A 16,906-nucleotide genomic window follows, 5' to 3' on the forward strand; every position below is an offset into this window, starting at 1 on the left:
GGCACGCAGCAAGCAAAGTGCTTGCTGCGTGTTTTAAAAAAAAGTTATTCAAATCGGCCCAGCGGGGCCTGAGCAGTGACCTCCGGCGTCTCTGGACGAGCCTAGCTCGTCCAGAACGCTAGGGAGGCTAATACTCTTCCACAGACTCTACACAAGCATGCAGATCAGGCGTTTCTGAGTCTTCTGACTGGATTAGATGCTTGGTTGTTTGAGATGCAGATGTGTGATTCAGACACTACTGCAGCCAGTGGCATAACTAGAAATCACTGGGCCCCCCTGCAAAACTTTTGATGGGGCCCCCTTGGCCCACATGGTGTGCAGAAAACATGTGTAGAAAACTGACAGATGAGTGTGCTCCTAGCCTCAGCTTATTACACTCACTCTGTCCATCTCTCATGGAGCAGAACTGGCTCTGCAGACTTTTCCAGCATCTCTACAGTACAGAGCACTTGGGGAGGGGTAGAGAGGTTGGGGGCTGGGCATTGTACAGAAGAGCCTGTTGCAAACTGAATAGGATTGTTTGATTTGTTATCAGTGGCTGAGCAGATGCAGTCAACAGAACAATAGTGCAGACAATAGAAGAAGCTTTTCCTCTCCTTGCCCTTAGTTGTCAGTCTCTCAGGATGGGGCCAATGGCTTATGGGCTCCCCTGCAGCAGCATCCCTTGCAGGGTCTATTGTTACGCCCCTGACTGCAGCCAGAGAGATCAGCATGATATCCAGGCAAATGGTATTGTTTAGAAAGGAAATCCTCCATATTCCTCTCACTTTAGGCGCACTTTAAGGTTTGTGGCACATAAGACTTTGAGGCTTGGAACACACTTAGCTGAAACGCTGGCGTTGTGGAAAATGCAGAATTTTTGCTGCTAATGCAAGTCAATGGGCTGCATCAAAAAACGCATATATAAAAAAACACATATGCGTTTTGAAACATGTTTTTAAAAATGCTGGTTTTGTTGCATAATTTTCAAAAATGCGTCAAAAACTCACATAATGAAAGTCAATGGTAACGCAATGTGCTGCTTTTTGTATGCGTTCTCCTGCTCCCCCCACACTCGTCTGACCACAAAAAAAGCTATTTCTACTCAGTCTGAGCTGCAGATAGTCTCGGTGAGGTGGCGAGTTGCGGATAGTCTCGGTGAGGTGGCGAGCTGCGGATAGTCTCGGTGAGGTGGCGAGCTGCGGATAGTCTCGGTGAGGTGGCGAGCTGCGGATAGTCTCGGTGAGGTGGCGAGCTGTGGATAGTCTCGGTGAGGTGGCGAGCTGCGGATAGTCTCGGTGAGGTGGCGAGCTGCGGATAGTCTCGGTGAGGTGGCGAGCTGCGGATAGTCTCGGTGAGGTGGCGAGCTGCGGATAGTCTCGGTGAGGTGGCGAGCTGCGGATAGTCTCGGTGAGGTGGCGAGCTGTGGATAGTCTCGGTGAGGTGGCGAGCTGCGGATAGTCTCGGTGAGGTGGCGAGCTGCGGATAGTCTCGGTGAGGTGGCGAGCTGCGGATAGTCTCGGTGAGGTGGCGAGCTGCGGATAGTCTCGGTGAGGTGGCGAGCTGTGGATAGTTTAGGTGAGGTGGCGAGCTGTGGATAGTCTCGGTGAGGTGGCGAGCTGCTGTGGATAGTCTCTGTGAGGTGGCGAGCTGTGGATAGTCTCGGAGAGGTGGCGAGCTGTGGATAGTCTCGGTGAGGTGGCGAGCTGTGGATAGTCTCGGTGAGGTGGCGAGCTGCGGATAGTCTCGGTGAGGTGGCGAGCTGTGGATAGTCTCGGTGAGGTGGCGAGCTGCGCATAGTCTCGGTGAGATGGCGATCTGCGGATAGTCTCGGTGAGGTGGCGAGCTGTGGATAGTCTCGGTGAGGTGGCGAGCTGTGGATAGTCTCGGTGAGGTGGCGAGCTGCGGATAGTCTCGGTGAGGTGGCGAGCTGTGGATAGTCTCGGTGAGGTGGCGAGCTGCGGATAGTCTCGGTGAGGTGGCGATCTGCGGATAGTCTCGGTGAGGTGGCGAGCTGCGCGTGCATCCAGAGTCTGGGGCCAGTCTGCCTAAGTGCTGGGAGTACAGTCTATGCACCAACAGGCGAAATCTCTGTCTAGTCTCCCTGATGACAGAAATGCCTCTGTCTGGCTGTCAGATTCACAGGCAGCAGCGTTCTCTATAATGGCACATGAAACACAGGCTGCTCATGGCTCACACTACACAGATTTGCAGAATTTGCAGCAGAAGTTGAACAATTTAAAGGCTCATACCCACCAGAAGATTTTCGCAATGAAAACTTTATAGACAAACGACCATTTGCACAATATTATGTAACATAATTTAAAGAAAGTTATTAAACGATGTTCAATGATGGCAGATTACCCGTGATAATTATTCATTCTGAACAACCATCATGACAGATCCCATCGTGGATGATCATTCCAATGCCCATCGACCCCACGATAATTACCGCAATCATTTAAAGTCATGTTTGCACCCGTCGTTTGTTCCCGCGGTTCCTGACTTGCAGAAGATGGATCGGGGAACAATCATTCCTCAAATCTTGTGTCACTGCGTTTTCCCTGATCCATCTTCCGAAATCTTGTGGTGGGAATTCAGCTTTACAGCCCAGGGGCTGTAAGATTATTAACCTCTGCTGCGAATCCCCCAAAGCTCTGTAGTGTAAGCACTGAGCAGCCCGTGTTTCATGTGCCATTATAGAGAACGCTGCTGCCTGTGGATCTGACAGCCAGACAGAGATGGTACTCCTAGCACACAGGCAGACCGGCCCCGGACTCTGGAGTAGATGCATATGCAGCTCGCAGTTGCCACCTTGAAACAGTGATTTCCCTGGTCAGTATTCCCAGTAGGAGGGGGTAGTGAGTACATGGTGGTGTGATGAAAAATATTGCCACCTATAACATTCTGTAACTTACCGTAAAGCACATGGGCGCTGAATAACTGTGCATGCGCACCTTCTTTCACTCATGCCGGGTGTAAGATTTTGCAACCGCCGGTGTAGTCTCCTGTACATCCACTCCCAGTCTGCGGTGGGTAGAAAAGAGGTTAGAGACACAGCCTCCGGGAAAAAAGGGATAGGGAGTGGGAGGGAGGGACAAATCCTAGCCTGGCACTGCAGTGAGACTCAACTGAGGGGCAGGACTGCACTTATAGAAGTCATGGACACACAAACTTACCGGGGCAACACTGCTGTCCACAAATAAAGAAAAGTGCATGTGCAGAGGAGGAAGTATGGAAAAGTAGTATTGTGAAGTAACTATGCATACTTATGGGGAAGCAGTAAGAAAGAAGATCTGGATGGTCTGCAGCAGCAGCTTCTGCATTTTTCTATGTACAGAGAGCTGCTGAGAATTATTCTCTCCCTCTCATTAGGACACCTGGAGTGGAGGAGCTGCATACAGAGAGCTGTATGACCTCCCAACCCCCTCCTCCCTGCCAAACTTTACAACAGCTTGTTCAGGAAGACAGCAGCACCAGGAGGGGGGATACTGATATGTTGCAGAGATCGGGGGATGAGTGACTTCTATACAGAAAGTTTTCACCTGCAGGAAGCTGAAGTTCCTCTCCTCTACTCAGTCTACAGTACTAGTCTGCCCTCACTCCTCCCTCTTCCCTCCAACAAGGTCTTGCCTCTCTCCCCCTTCTCACTACTTCTTTGCTCTGCCCCCTTTTCTCCCCCCTCCTCTGCTGTCTCCGATCTCTCTGCTCCTCCTGTCAAAGTCAGGAGTCTTCATCATTCAGACCACGGCGCTGCCTGATGAGTCATTTGTAAACAGCAGGAACTCTTGTAAGGCCATAGTGAGAGCATGGAACACAGGCCTCTTGGTAATTTGGTGGGGGGATAGTTTAGGGAAAGGTTACCTCATAATTTGGGTAGGAATGTGTATGTATACAGTTATAGGAGTATATATAATGACTTGTGTCCCTTCCTTTTGATGCTGCTGTGTTTTCTATCTCTTACAGATGCTGGGCGGTCCTAGGAGCTGTGAGGAGAATTGGGTTGCTGAGCAGAGGTGAGGGGGCTCTCTCATTGATTGGCAGCTGGCTGTTGGAGCCAGATTTCTGCTGGCCAATCACAGGGGAGTTCACCTCAAACCTGTGATGCTCTGCCCTCTTCTCCTCAGTCTTCAGTCAGACAAGCTGGAAGCAGGAGCTGTAGAACCTGCCTCTGACAGAACTCGTCTTGACTGGACTTTTTGAGCTTTTTTATTTCATTCACTAATTTATTTATCTCTCTATTCTTTCCTTATCTTATTCCTTTTTATTATTTCTTTTTATTTCCTTTTTAATTTATCCCCTTTTTTCTCCTTTTTATTTTCCTTATACCAATTTCTTTCCTGTGTTTTCTTTTATTTCATTTTTCTTTTTAATTTTATCCTCCTCTGCCATGGATCAAATTTGGCTGCGTCTTGCAGCTGTGGCTGGCTCTGAAGGGGGTGAAGATCGCCTGCGCCTTCTACTGGACTCTATATCTGCCCCCCAGCCACCAGCTACTGACCTGGTTCTGCCTCCAGTGCCACCCGCCTTCCCTCCTCCAGCCGCTGCCGCTGCCTCTCCTCCACATGGATCACTGGAGCGCGCGTCTAGGAGCCGCTCCAAGTAGACAAAACTTCCTGCCTCTTCATCCTCCGCTGCCGGAGCGGGTGCAGGCAGCCCTTCCGCACCGCCGGCGAAGAGGAACAAAAAGCCCAGGCGCCCATACTCGCCGGACACCCGGGGACCTCTTCCCAAGCTCACAGGAAGTGGCCGCGCGAGTAAGGGCGGAAGTTCGCGCGGTCACGTGGGCGGAAGTCGTCACGGCGGCCATCTTGCCAGTGTCACTGGGCCTGTTTGCGCTCCAGGGCGCCTCACCGACACCGCTGCCCGGAACTCTGCCGCTCTTCCTTCTTCTGCTGTGGCTTCCCTGGCCTCTCCTGCACATACATCCCCTCCAGCCTCCGCATCCAGCACGGACACCCCCGGAACCTCTTCCTCCGCTCCAGCTCCGGCACCAGTGGCTTCCCAGGCCCAGTCCCAGGCCTGCACCCAGCTTCCCATCCTGCCTACAGCCTCATACCAGTCAGGCTATCCACTCCAAGGGGTCGCAGGCTTCCCAGCTGCTGACCCGGAAACCAGCTCATCGGAAGAGGAAGCAGAGGAACCTGCTCACGGGATTCCAGCTCCCAACCCGGGTGAGAACTTGGGGTTTTCTGGGGAGGGTTTATTTAACAGATTTTCAGTCTTGTTGAATTGTTTGCAGCAGGTTGTGGAAAAAATGCCGGGGCCTTCTCCGGTGGTTTCTCCTGCTGCAGCCTGGGTGCCTCCGTGCACACAAAATGTTGTTGTACCTGTTCCTCCTCCTTCTACTAGTAATGTTTTTTCAGTACAAACTTCATCACCTGTCTTGAAATCGGGTGTTTCCGAAGCGGCATACAAAGAGCCTATGCCCGTTTCCTCGTCACCTTTAGGTTATCATCTGCCTCAGGCAGTGAAGGAGAAAATATGGCGAGGAGAATATATTGATATTCTTTCACTATTGCCGTTTCAAAAAGATTACTTAAAGGAAAAGAAGGAGGAGGAAGATAGACGGAGGCCTGTAGCAAGGAATTTTACTAATTGGCTTCAGGCCTTTCTGATTTTCATGAGTGTTTTTATTGAAAAAGACTCTGGCCTAGCATTAGGCCTTCTCCAACATTTGGATTCGGTCTTTGAGGCCCAGCACCAGTTTGGAGGGATAGCTTGGTTTCTTTACGATGAAGCCTTTAGACAAAAAATGTCAGTGTATCCCTCCCTGCGCTGGGGCTCAAAGGATGCAGAGCTTTGGTTAAGACTGATGATTCCTCAGCAGGTCAAGCCCAAACCAAACATGGCGAGCAGTACTTCCGGCACTATTCCTTTCAAGAAAGGAGTATGCCATTCGTTCAACGAGTCTCAATGCCGTTTCGCGGCAAATTGCCGCTACCGACACGAGTGCGCGCATTGCGGTGGTTCACACGCGGCGGCGCGATGCTTTAAAAAAGCTTCGACAGCAGTTCAAGGGTCCACGAAGGAATCCTTTTTTCGCAGCTCAGACGCCGGTGAGAACACAAAATCTCATACTGTACTTAAACCATTATCCAAATCCGGAGATTAGTTCCTTTTTGGCTAATGGTTTTACGGAAGGTTTTCATCTTCCGCCTTTCAATGGTTTGGGCTGCTGTTGGGCCAAGAATTTAAAATCTATTGATCAGCGACCTGACATCGTCAGGGAAAAAATTGCCAAGGAAGTAAGGGCTGGCCGAGTAGCAGGCCCTTTTGCTTCTCCTCCATTTGAGAATTTCAGGGTTTCACCTTTGGGGATAGTTCCTAAAAAAGATCCTGGTGAATGGCGTTTAATTCATCACCTATCTTTCCCTAAAGGTGAATCTCTGAACGACTCTATTGATGCCAGCTTATGCTCAGTGCAGAGGCGTATCTGGGTTATAAGGCGCCCATGGCAAACACTAAAATTGCGCCCCCCCCCCACGTGCGCAATAACAGCCGGTTGCAGGGTAGTGACTGAGTGCTGGCTGAGGGCAGGGTGCAAGGTGCTGCTTGCTGGGGCAGAGGGTGCTGCTTGCTGGGGGCAGAGGGTGCTGCTTGCTGGGGGCGAAGGGTGCTGCTTGCTGGGGGCAGAGGGTGCTGCTGGCTGGGGGCAGAGGGTGCTGCTGGCTGGGGGCAGAGGGTGCTGCTTACCGAGGTCCGAGGCAGAGGGTTTTGTTGGCTGCAGCAGGGGATGCTTCTTGCTGGGGCAGAGGGTGCTTCTGGTGGGCTTAGGGTGCTGCTTAGCTGCTGCCTCACAGTTAATGATGTGCGCACTCTGTGCCACCTGACCGCCTGCAGCTACAGCCACCCACTGTTTCCTGGTAGTCTCTCATCCCACCTCCATCAGTATGCGGCCAATCAGGAGGAGGATCGGGGATACAAGGCAGCGAACGGAGCGGCGCCGCCGTTGCTATGGCGACCAGAGACGCTGCGGGGACGGAGGTCCCCGCAGCGTCATAGCAATGTCGGCGCCGCTCCATTCGCTGCCTTGTATCCCCGATCCTCCTCCTGATTGGCTGACTAGTTGAAGGTGGGACTGGGAGGGGAGCAGGAAACAGTTGGTGGCTGTAGCTGCAGGCCTTCGCCAGGTAGCAGAGTGAAACACGGGTGGGGGCGCGCTGCACAGAAAGTGTCACAGTGAGCGTCGCTCACATTCTCCTGCTTCTCCTCTTCTTCTGCGGGCGCAGGTCCGGCAGCACAGACAATTTCGCTGGCGGTGAGCCGGCTACTACAGAGGGGGTGATTAATTGCTTACTGGGGATGCGCCCCCCCCAGGTGAGTGACAAGGGGCGCCCATGGCAGGTGCCCTATGTGCACCCCTGTAGATACGCCTCTGGCTCAGTGTCTTATCTTACGTTCGATCAAGCCGTGTCTGTGATCAGGGAATATGGTCAGGGAGCCTTGTTAGCGAAGGCCGACATCAAGTCGGCGTTTCCATTGTTGCCCATTTGGCCGGGCGCTTATAACTCGCTGGGTTTTCAATTTGAAGGTCAATTCTATTATGATATGTGCCTTCCCATGGGCTGTTCTCTATCCTGCTGTTACTTTGAGATCTTTGCTACATTTTTAGAGTTAGCGGTTCAGATTGAATGCCCTGTCGGTCGGGTATTGCATTATCTCGATGATTTCATTTTTGTCGGTCCCCCCGAGTCTGCCGCAGCGTGGAATTTATTCTTAAATTTTCGTTGCGTTTCCGAATTTTTAGGCGTTCCGTTAGCCGAAGAGAAGTCAGTTCTGCCTGTAACAGAGCTGATTTTTCTCGGCATCACTATTGATACTTACCTGATGGAATTCCGTCTGCCATTAGAAAAAATTGAGAAGTTGAAAGATTCGCTCAATAACCTACTGAGTAGGTCAAAAGCGACCGTACGGGAATTGCAGGAGCTTCTGGGCCGTTTGGCTTTTGCGAGCAGGATCATGCCCATGGGAAGGGTTTTCTCCAGACGCACCGCCCGGCTGATATCGGGCCTTAATAACCCCTTTTGGCACGTTCGATTGACAAGACAAGTCAAAGAAGATCTGCTGGTTTGGTACCATTTCCTAATCAATTATAACGGCAGATCAATGTGGCAAGAAGCTTTTGTCAAGGATGAGCATATGGACCTTTTCACAGACGCGGCTGGTGCTATTGGTTACGGTGCATACTGGCAAGGTTGTTGGAGTGCTGAAAGGTGGCCTGAGTGCTGGTTCTCGCAAGGCTACACAAAGAACATTGTACTGTTGGAGCTCTTCCCGGTTCTGGTAGCATTAGTCATTTGGGGAAGCGGTTTTGCAAACAAGCGTATTCTGTTGCAGTCGGATAATAAAGGAGTGGTGTTCGCAATAAATACGCTTACTTCAAAATCGCTTCCCGTTCTGCAAATTCTGAGGCAATTGGTGCTGCTGTGTCTGCGTCTTAATGTGTGGTTGAAAGCAGTGCATCTGCCCGGGAAACTAAACCTGACTGCGGATGCTTTATCCCGACAGCAATTTGCCTTATTCAGGGAGCTGGCGCCATCTGCGAGCGAAGAGGGTGTACCTTGTCCGGCCCATCTTTGGAGTTTGATCGGGAGCTAATTGCATCGGCATTACGCCAATCGCTGTCAGCTAGAACATGGGCCGAGTACTCGGCTGCATGGGCTGACTGGTGCGCATTCGCGGATGTATGCTCCATGTCACCATTAGCAGATCAAGTAGAATTATTCTTGTCATTTATCTGTGCGAAGATTTCAGATAGTATGTCCATTGCAGCATTGCAGCGCAGATTATCCGGCATTTCGTTTTTTAGGCGCATGCACAACGCTCCCCCTTGTTCAAATTATTTTCTAGTTAAGCAACTGTTGAAAGGTTTGAAGACGGTTCCTGCTCCCCCAGATGGTAGACGTCCTATCACTTTTTGTCTTCTAGAGGACTTATTACGTGTTATACCACTTGTCTGTTTATCCGATTATGAGGTTCGCTTGTTTAGGGCGTCATTTTCGCTCGCCTTTTTTGGCGCACTGCGTATATCGGAGTTAGTTTCGAAATCCAAAAAAGTTCATACAGGTCTTGGTCATCAAGATGTGAATTTGTCACAGGAGGCTGTACGAGTGCTCATTAAACGGTCCAAAACCGATAGGTTTGGTAGAGGTACATGGTTGACCTTATACCGCCTAGACGGTAGTTTTTCTTGCCCTTGCCGGGTAGTCTCCGAATTTTTGCAGTTGCGGGCTCCATCCTTGTCTTTTTTAGCGCATGCTGACGGTTCCCCCTTGTCCATGTTCCAATTTAGGTCGGTCTTAAGTAAATGCCTTAACATTTTGGGCCTGAAGGCGCTCAAATTCTCTAGCCACTCTTTTAGAATAGGAGCGGCCACAGAAGCGGCTAGGTTGGGTCTCCCTGAAACGGTTATCAAACGCATAGGGAGATGGGAATCTAGGAGATATATGTTGTACATTCGTCCTGCACTGTCATGTTATTAACAAATTCTATTTTACAGGTTTGAAACAGGTTGTCTGGATTGTAGGTCACTCCTACATTTTTTGGGCTCGGATGAGAGCAAAAGAAAGACCATACACTGAGAATCTGGACTTGAGCATTGACCGTTTTCAGATTTATTGGAAGGGAGCCAGGGGTATGCGTTGGGGTGCCCTTATTCCCAAGGTTTATTCCTTGTTAGATTCATGGCCAGTCCCTGATGTTTTAATTGTACACTTAGGTGGGAATGACTTAGGTAAAGTAAAAACCCTGGAGCTCTTGACACGAATGCAACTAGATTTGTTGCAAATCCATGAAGTTTTCCCCAACACAGTGCTGGTGCTTTCAGAAATTGTGCAGCGCTATGTATGGTTAGCTCGAGATTCCAAGAGATTCCATGAAAAGATCCGTAGACGGGTCAATTTTAACATGAGCAAATTTCTGCCTCAGGTTGGCGGTTTCACATACCGCCACACGGAATTGGAAGGCAACATCCCAGGTTTGTACCGTCCTGATTGGGTACATCTTTCTCCCATAGGCTTAGATATATTTAACATGGGTTTACAAGGTATGGTTGAGAGGGCCGTGGGCTGGGGTGCCAGGCCTTAGCCCGGCTGGTGGCGGTTATAGTCGCCCACGATTGTGGGTGGGCTAGCTGCTATTTGGACATTTAACGAACATTATACTGATATAAAGACTTTATGGTTATTTGATTAGGTATCAGTTGATACCTTTGGTTATGAATCATTTTATTACTGTTGAAGTTTGTTTACCCGTTTTAATAAACAATTAAATTAATTAAATTATTTAATTAAACCGCAATAAATATAGCCTACGGCCATTTTAAATCCAAGTTAGTTGTCCGTGTCTTTATTAATCACTAATTTTAGCATTTATCCATGCCACTTAAATTACCATGTAAGGCCATAGTGAGAGCATGGAACACAGGCCTCTTGGTAATTTGGTGGGGGGATAGTTTAGGGAAAGGTTACCTCATAATTTGGGTAGGAATGTGTATGTATACAGTTATAGGAGTATATATAATGACTTGTGTCCCTTCCTTTTGATGCTGCTGTGTTTTCTATCTCTTACAGATGCTGGGCGGTCCTAGGAGCTGTGAGGAGAATTGGGTTGCTGAGCAGAGGTGAGGGGGCTCTCTCATTGATTGGCAGCTGGCTGTTGGAGCCAGATTTCTGCTGGCCAATCACAGGGGAGTTCACCTCAAACCTGTGATGCTCTGCCCTCTTCTCCTCAGTCTTCAGTCAGACAAGCTGGAAGCACCCACCCCCCCATCCCTTTCCTTCGGTTTTTGTCGTAGGCGGATTGACTTTATTGGCGGTTATAGTCGCCCACGATTGTGGGTGGGCTAGCTGCTATTTGGACATTTAACGAACATTATACTGATATAAAGACTTTATGGTTATTTGATTAGGTATCAGTTGATACCTTTGGTTATGAATCATTTTATTACTGTTGATGTTTGTTTACCCGTTTTAATAAACAATTAAATTAATTAAATTATTTAATTAAACCGCAATAAATATAGCCTACGGCCATTTTAAATCCAAGTTAGTTGTCCGTGTCTTTATTAATCACTAATTTTAGCATTTATCCATGCCACTTAAATTACCAAGCGAACACTCTCCCAATGTTCTTTGTGAGCCTGCTGGACAGTTGCCGGCAGGCTACATCACAGGAGGGTGGGGTTGGTTAAAAGATTAGTCATCCTGAGTGTGAGCTCCTTTCCTCAGGCCTGGAGCGAAGGCCTCATAACACTCATCTACAAGAATGGGGACAGATATGATCCAGCAAACTACAGAGGAATCTTTGTCAGCAGCAGCACACTGGGGAAACTGTTTAACAGCATCATGAATAAAAGGATCCTCTCCTTTCTCACACATCAGGATGTACTCAGCAAAAGCCAAGCCGGGTTCATGCCAAACCACCGCACAACCGACCACATCTACACACTGCACAGCCTCATCAAGACCCATGTCCACAGCTCACATGGCAAAATACACGCTTGCTTTGTGGATTTTAAGAAGGCGTTTGACTCAGTGTGGCACCCAGGCCTTTTCCTACAACTCCTAGAGAGTGGAATAGGAGGAAAAACCTATGATGTCATCAAGAGTTCATATACTGGGAATCAATGCAGTGTGAAAAGTGGATGGGAAGAGAAGCGCGTTCTTCAAGCAGGGTTGAGGAGTCAGGCAGGGCTGCAGTCTGAGCCCAAGGCTCTGTAACATATACATTAACCAACTGGCTGTAGCCCTGGAATCCTCCCCAGCTCCAGGCCTCCTCCTGCATGACCGTGAAGTGAAGTTCCTGCTGTATGCAGATGACCTTGTGCTGCTCTCCCCAACAGAGAAAGGGCTACAGGATAACCTGGCAGTATTGGGGAGTTTCTGCACCACATGGGCACTGCCCATCAACCCAAAGAAGACGAAAGTGATGGCGTTCCAGAGCAAGAATGGAAATAAAAATCCCACCTCCTCATTTATATTAAATGGCTCCCCACTGGTGTCCACCAACAGCTACACCTACCTAGGGCTGGAGATCAACCAATCAGGGAGCTTTAAGCCAGCAGTAAAGGCCCTGAAAGAAAAAGCCTACAGAACATTTTATGCCATCAGAAGACAGCTTTACCACCTAAAACCACCAGTGAGAGTCTGGGTAAAGATATTCAACAGCATCATCATCCCAATCCTACTCTATAGCAGTGAGGTATGGGGATTCCAGCCTAACAGAAATCTTCCATCTAGAGTTCTGCAAGTATCTTCTGCAAGTCCATCGCAGCACTTCGAACTCAGCCTGCCGGGCAGAGCTAGGCAGATTCCCACTATGGCTGACTATTCAGCATAGGGCACTCTCATACTGGGCGCATATACAGAGCAGCAACCCCAGCACTTACCACCATAAAGCCTCACTGAGCCAGAGGGGCAAGGCCATACCACTCGCTGTCAAGCAAAGCATCAGCAGCCAGCCCAGCCAAGACAACCAACACAGGCTGACATAAGCCCAAATAAAAGGGACTATAGAAAGCTGCAAGGAACGATACATAGAGGAATGGAGAAGTGACATAAAGAACTCCCAGAAACTCACTGTCTACCAATCACTACAGACTGCCCACAGCCTGGAGGTAGAGACAGGGCGGCACAGACAGACATGGAAGCCAAGGGAGGAGAGACTGTGCAGACAATGTGACCAGGGGGTCTTGGAGGATGAGGCCCACTTCCTGCTACACTGCAGCAAATATGCACCTGTGAGGACTGTCCACTTCCAGAGACTCTCTGACCAGATCCAGGATTTTACCTCAACAGATGAGGAGAGGAAACTCTACATCCTACTGGGGGAGGAGGAAACAACCGTGCAAATGGCTGCCCGATATATCACACAGCCTGCCACCAACTGAGAGGAACATGATACCACATGGACTGCATACCCCAATACCTCCCTATGGACCATATATCTCAGCCCCCCATATTGTCCCTTACATCCTCCACAACCTAAGGACTACATACCCCAACCCCCATACCCTTCCCATATTCCCACAACCCCCTCCCCATGTTAATGCTTTGTTTTGCTTTGGCAATCAGTGCTGCTCATCAAGCTTCTGGATATCTGGGTAACCCGGATATCCGACCTTTTTTCAGCTATCCGACCGGATTCGGATTCCAGATAGTTGGGCCCATATCCGGATAGCTATCTCCGGATCCGAAATACTGTAACTAAGCAAATGACATCCTGGAGCCAATCAGTGGGCTCCCAGCAGAAGCCCTAGCAACCAATCACAGAAGGGAACCTTGGCCAAACCCACCTGACCTCATTGAGCCAATCAGAGGGCTCCCAGCCTAAACCCTGGCACCCAATCACAGAAAGGAACACTGGCCAGCCCCCCTGTATAATAAGGAGGGCTGCCATGAGGAGAAATAGCATCCATTGCTTGAGAAATGCTCACTGAGAGACATGCTCCAGTGCTGCTGGCCTACCAAGTGTGTACACAGTCAAAGTGATAAACCTAAGCTGTTCAGTGATTAACCTCATTACTATCACTACAATATTGTTAAATCATTAATTATCTTGATTTCATTGTGTGACAGACAGTCAGAGTGTGAGCTCCAGTGCTGCTGCAGCTGCTATGTGTCTGTGTGTGTGCTGTGCACAGACCAGGCCAGCTGCTGCCTGCTGGCCAGCTATTAGCCTTAGCTAGCTACAGTTTAGTTTAGGTTAGGTTAGGGATTAGGGAATAGCATTACTGTGTAATTGTGTAGTTACTACTAGTTAGTACTGTAGTACTGCAGTCAGTGCTAATAGTTGTTAGAGTAGAAGTACTACTGTGTTAGCTTACTACAGAACTGCTGTGCTGCTGAGCAGTGCCAGTGTGACAGTGTCCTTTCCTCTGCTTTCTGACTGTCACTCGGCACATGGCACTAGCCGAGTGCAAAGTACCATGTGCAAACAGGTGCAAAGAGTCACGTGCAAAGTGCCACGTCACGTGCAAAGTGCCACGTGCAAAGTGCAAAGTGCCACGTCACATGCAAAGTGCCATGTGCAAAGTGCAAAGTCACATGCAAAGTGCCACGTGCAAAGTGCAATGTGCCATGTGCAAAGTGCCACGTCACGTGCCAAGTGCCACGTCATGTGCAAAGTGCACAATGCCACGTGCAAAGTCATGTGCAAAGTGCCACGTGCAAAGTGAAAAGTGCCACGTGCAAAGAGAAAAGTGACATGGCACTTTGCACTTTGCACGTGGCACTTTGCACATGCCTTTGCATTTTGCACGTGGCACTTTGCACTTTGCACTTTGCACGTGGCACTTTGCACATGGCACTTTGCACTTTGCACGTGACTTTGCACTTTGCACGTGGCACTTTGCACTTTGCACGTGACTTTGCACTTTGCACGTGACTTTGCACTTTGCACGTGGCACTTTGCACATGGTGCATTGCACTTTGCACTTTGCATGTGGCACTTTGCATTTTGCACGTGGCACTTTGCACATGTCAGGTGGCAGGTGGCACGTGCAAAGTGCCAAATGCAAAGTGCCAAGTGCAAAGTGCAAGTGCCATGTGCCAAGTGCCATGTCTGCTCCTGGCAGACGTTACACCTGCTGCTGCATTGCCCTGCTCCTGCTGCCTTTGTTGCTCCCACCGCCAGGGTGCCACAGGCCACTGCTGCTTGCTCATATCACCTATATTTAACCCAAAACACAATTGCTGCATACTTTTTTGGAGGTGTCTGGGCTGAAAATTGCCATGTCCCAGTTGTGCGGTTGGACTTTGGACACAATGTGGGCTGCCCGACCGCTGTCTGGAATCCAATCCGGATTTTGAAAAGTTGTATCCGAGCAGCACTATTGGCAATGCTAAATGTATTTGGTCCTGCCAATACAGCTTTTTTTGGATTGGATTGGATTGGAATCTCCTAAATCTTATTTACATGTTTTTAATCCTATATTGTACACTTTTTTACTATGATTTTTAACAAGGATTCAGTTGGTATGTTTTAATATTGAGAGTTCAGTTCCTCTTTAAAGGACCACTATCGCGAAAATCCTAACATTTAAAATATATATACACATACAAATAAGAAGTAAGTTTTCTCCAGAGTAAAATGAGCCATAAATTACTTTTCTCCTATGTTGCTGTCACTCACAGTAAAGTAGTAGAAATATGACATTACTGACACACTTTGAACTAGTCAATCTCTCCATAGGGGATTCTCAGCATGGCTATTATTCTTTATAAAGACCATCCCTGAAAAATGCTGGCCAGCCTCCCTGCTCACCATAAACTTTTTTTGGCAGTTGGATGGAGCAACTGCCATTCACTAAGTGCTTTTGAAAATAAAGAAATCACTGAGAATACCCCATGAGGAGATGGGCTAGTCCAAAACCTGTCTGTACTGTCAGATTTCTACTACTTACTGCAAGCGACATCAACATAGGAGAAAAGTAATTTATGGCTCATTTTACTCTGGGAAAAATGCACTTCTTATCTGTATATGTTTACATATATTTAAAATTTTAAGATTTTCGCGAAAGTAGTCCTTTAAGGAAAGTGGATTCATGCATTATGTATTAGTTACATAAGCATGAAAATCAGAGAACAGAAATACACAGTCCTAATTATCAAATGGCTGCGAAATCAGGCTGAGAAATATGGACATACAAATTGGGTATGGTAATTTTTCCACTGGTAATTGTAAATTCAAGAGGAAAATGCAGGATAACATTGGGGAGCTTAAATGGAAAGCTCCAAGGATGGATGCCTAACAATTTTTTTTATAAGAATAGCTCACCCTAGAATAGTAATGTATTAGCAGCAGACCAAAGCTATAGTAATGAAGAAGTTACCCATTGGGATACCTTGCTTCTTTAGAAATGTGCTGATTAAATTTCATTACAAATCATTTTCTTCCTGCTGATACAAGTACCTCCAGACAACACAGTCTCGAATATTATTTTTTTCTTTTTTTTTTTTTCAATTTTGCAGCCTGGGAATTGGAATGAAGAGGAACAATTTAATGCAGAAGAACATTTCACAAAACCGCTATTACTGGATATCTCACATCTTTTTTCTGTCACAGAAAATTACTTTATTGTACTAATTCTTTGCTCTAACTTCATTGTAAAGGGGTGTTTCTAAAGGGGTCAATTGAGAAGGTTTCTCGGGGTCTGTTTACCAGTCGGTCTTTTCCAGCGGAGCAAACAATAAATGATCTGAGAAATAACAGATTGTGTATTCTATACACCACAACAATAAAAAATAATTGACTCTGGTCTGCAAGCTTAGAGCACTTTCTGCAGTTATGTACTAAGAATCCCATTACTACAGAAAATCAGGATATTCATTAAAAAAAAACTCACAATGTTAAAGGAAAACTCTATGAATTTCCAGGCCAAATAGATAAAAGTGAGGTCGCATTAAGGCTCCCTGCACACTGCAAATCCGTTTTCCGATTCCGATTCCGATTCCGTTTCCGATTCCGTTTCCGATTTTCCTTGAATACATTCAACAGAAAAACGGATCAAAAAACGCAGCATGCAGTTAAGATTAAAAATCTGAATCGGAATCGGATGTAAAAACAGATTAAAAAGCGGAATCGGAATCTGAAATGCATGCAGTGTGCAAGAGGCCTTACAGTGGAACGTAGCTGTTTAATGCAACGTTGAAGTCGCAATGGGCTCAATTCTGGTAGCGTTTAGTAAATAACTACCTTATGGAATTGGGTTTACCTCATGAGGGAAATCAACTTTTGAATTCTTGTAGTTTAAGTAAAATTTTACCTCATGTAATTTCATGAGGTAATTCATGTGGTAATTTTCTACTAAAAATGTGTGGTATTTAGTAGTGAAATACCTCACACTTGAATTCTGAAGTGAAATAAGGTGCGTGTTTGCATGTCTTTTACCTCACATAATTAGACCTACCTCTACCAGATGATA

At 47.7% G+C, this 16,906-nt stretch overlaps 1 long non-coding RNA gene across 1 annotated transcript in view; it reads right to left on the reverse strand.

Annotated features, from left to right (window-relative positions):
* The window catches only part of LOC137531714 (uncharacterized), a 293,087-nt gene that overhangs the window by 179,604 nt on the left and 96,577 nt on the right, over window positions 1-16,906 (reverse strand). The window contains exon 3 of the long non-coding RNA XR_011023716.1: window positions 2,898-3,006. This is a non-coding gene — a long non-coding RNA (uncharacterized lncRNA). The remainder of the gene's footprint in view (window positions 1-2,897; window positions 3,007-16,906) is intronic.

Source organism: Hyperolius riggenbachi, chromosome 9, assembly GCF_040937935.1.
Source record: "Hyperolius riggenbachi isolate aHypRig1 chromosome 9, aHypRig1.pri, whole genome shotgun sequence".
NCBI classification, from domain to species: domain Eukaryota; kingdom Metazoa; phylum Chordata; class Amphibia; order Anura; family Hyperoliidae; genus Hyperolius; species Hyperolius riggenbachi.